Genomic DNA, 2,500 nt, shown 5'->3' on the forward strand with positions numbered 1-2,500 from the left:
ACTCTTTACAGCCCGTGACTAACTCCATCATTTTCACTTCACATGCGTAACGACTCAAAAAGCCTGATTTACTGGAGGATTGACTTTGCTTCACTAGTTTTATTTTCCCTCTGTGAGCAATTCAGGAGAGTTTGAAACTTGTTTTCAGGAGATATTTCAGGTTTACCTGATCCATTAATGTCAGATTTATAATAGAAGTCAGATCCCCTTTCATGCAGGGGATGATGTCTCTTATTGCACCTGTCCTCTTCACGACTTCTCGATGACAATGAGGTTTTTCCTATTTAGAACAACAGTGTCTTTTTAGAAAATAGTTGATCTTCAGAGATGGCAAAAGTACACACATATTTTACTCAAGTAGAAGTACAGATACTCGTGTTTAAAAATACTCTGGTGAAAGTAGAAGTACTGACTAAACTTCTTTACTCAAGTAAAAGTAAAGAGGCTTTGAAGTGTACTTCAGTAAAAAGTACCCATAGCTAGCAGCTGTTTTAAAGAGTACCTGACCTCCCTTTATATTAATAGAACAATAATGTCATTGTTAGCTAATGAATGTTTCCATGCTGAACAACGGCAACATGACAACGTTTCCATTGGTCCCTCTTCTTTAGAGAAGACCAGGAAGTGATGGATACACGGATCGTGTTCAAATCAATAGGCACGCAGTGACTCTAAAGAATAATGACCACGCACCAACACACATTCAGACTAAAGGAACCAGCTGTTTGGAAAATGAGAGAAGTAGAAAGTACAGGTATTTGAGTTCAACATGAGAGAAGTAGAAAGTACAGGTATTTGAGTTCAACATGAGAGAAGTAGAAAGTACAGGTATTTGAGTTCAACATGTAAGAAGTAGAAAGTACAGGTATTTGAGTTCAACATGTAAGAAGTAGAAAGTACAGGTATTTGGGTTCAACATGTAAGAAGTAGAAAGTACAGGTATTTGAGTTCAACATGTAAGAAGTAGAAAGTTCAGGTATTTGAGTTCAACATGTAAGAAGTAGAAAGTACAGGTATTTGTGTTCAACATGTAAGAAGTAGAAAGTACAGGTATTTGTGTTCAACATGTGAGAAGTAGAAAGTACAGGTATTTGAGTTCAACATGTAAGAAGTAGAAAGTACAGGTATTTGAGTTCAACATGTGAGAAGTAGAAAGTACAGGTATTTGAGTTCAACATGTAAGAAGTAGAAAGTACAAGTATTTGAGTTCAACATGAGAGAAGTAGAAAGTACAGGTATTTGAGTTCAACATGTGAGAAGTAGAAAGTACAGGTATTTGGGTTCAACATGAGAGAAGTAGAAAGTACAGGTATTTGAGTTCAACATGAAAGAAGTAGAAAGTACAGGTATTTGTGTTCAACATGTAAGAAGTAGAAAGTACAGGTATTTGGGTTCAACATGTAAGAAGTCAAAGTAAAAAGTTGTGAGAAAAATAAGTAGTGGAGTAAAGTACTGATACCAGAAACATTAAACATTAAACTTAAGTACAGTAACGAAGTATTTGAACTCCACTACTTCCCACCTCTGATGATCTTACAAGAAGCTGAAATGTGGCGTTCGCTGTCAAATACTCTTCTTAGAGGCGGAACGTTTTTCTGTCACTTGCAGAGAGACTGAAAACAGCGACTGGCAGATTTACTGACTCAAATTTGACCGTTTGCTGTTTCCAGCATCTCTTAGGATCAATTAGATACTTGTCATCAGCCGATATGACAGGTCTGAGGATTTATGATGAGATCAACTTTCATGCAGGTATCGGTGTCTTTCCAAAAGACACACGGACACCTGTTCTTCCTCTGAAAAAGAACGATGCTTTTTTAGGAAATGACTGACCTTACGAGCAGCTGAAGTGTGACGGTCGCTGTCAGGGAACTTCTTGCATGAGGAAGGTTTAAAAACAGGCCTCAAACCGACGAAGCTGGCCCGATTTACTCGCAGATAAGACTCTCAAATGTGAACGTCTCGTGTTTTCAGAGTTATACTTTTCCGTTCCTGTGTCAATTTGATACTTGTTATTAGCAGATATGTCAGATCTGTCTTTTAAATTTATGGCAGATTTATGATATAAGTGATATCCTCTTTCCTGCAGGGGATTGGAGTCTTGCCAAAAGACACACTTCCCACCCGGGACTATATTCTATAAGAGTTATATTGCTCCTCTACAAAACAAAGCAGTGCTCTTCTAGCACATTAGTAATCTAATGAGCATCTGACGAGCCGCGTTAGCTGTCAAATGATATGGAAACTTCTGCCATTCGCGACAACAGCCAGATTTACTGTCGGATTTACTCACTTAAAATCAACAGTTACACATTTTCAGCGTTATATTTCCCATTCCTGAGCAGCTTCGATTACTTTGATACGTGTTATAAGGAGATATGTCAGATCTGTCTCGTACATTTACGACAGATTCATGATGGAAGTTAGATCCACTTTCCTGCAGGGGACGAGGGTCTTGCCAAAAGACACACAGTCGGTTTTGAACCTGTCACTTTCCAGG

At 38.2% G+C, this 2,500-nt stretch overlaps 1 protein-coding gene across 1 annotated transcript in view; it reads left to right on the forward strand.

Annotated features, from left to right (window-relative positions):
* The window catches only part of bmper (BMP binding endothelial regulator), a 50,669-nt gene that overhangs the window by 39,970 nt on the left and 8,199 nt on the right, over window positions 1-2,500 (forward strand). The window lies entirely within an intron of this gene.

This window comes from Pseudochaenichthys georgianus, chromosome 16 (assembly GCF_902827115.2).
Source record: "Pseudochaenichthys georgianus chromosome 16, fPseGeo1.2, whole genome shotgun sequence".
Lineage (NCBI taxonomy): Eukaryota > Metazoa > Chordata > Actinopteri > Perciformes > Channichthyidae > Pseudochaenichthys > Pseudochaenichthys georgianus.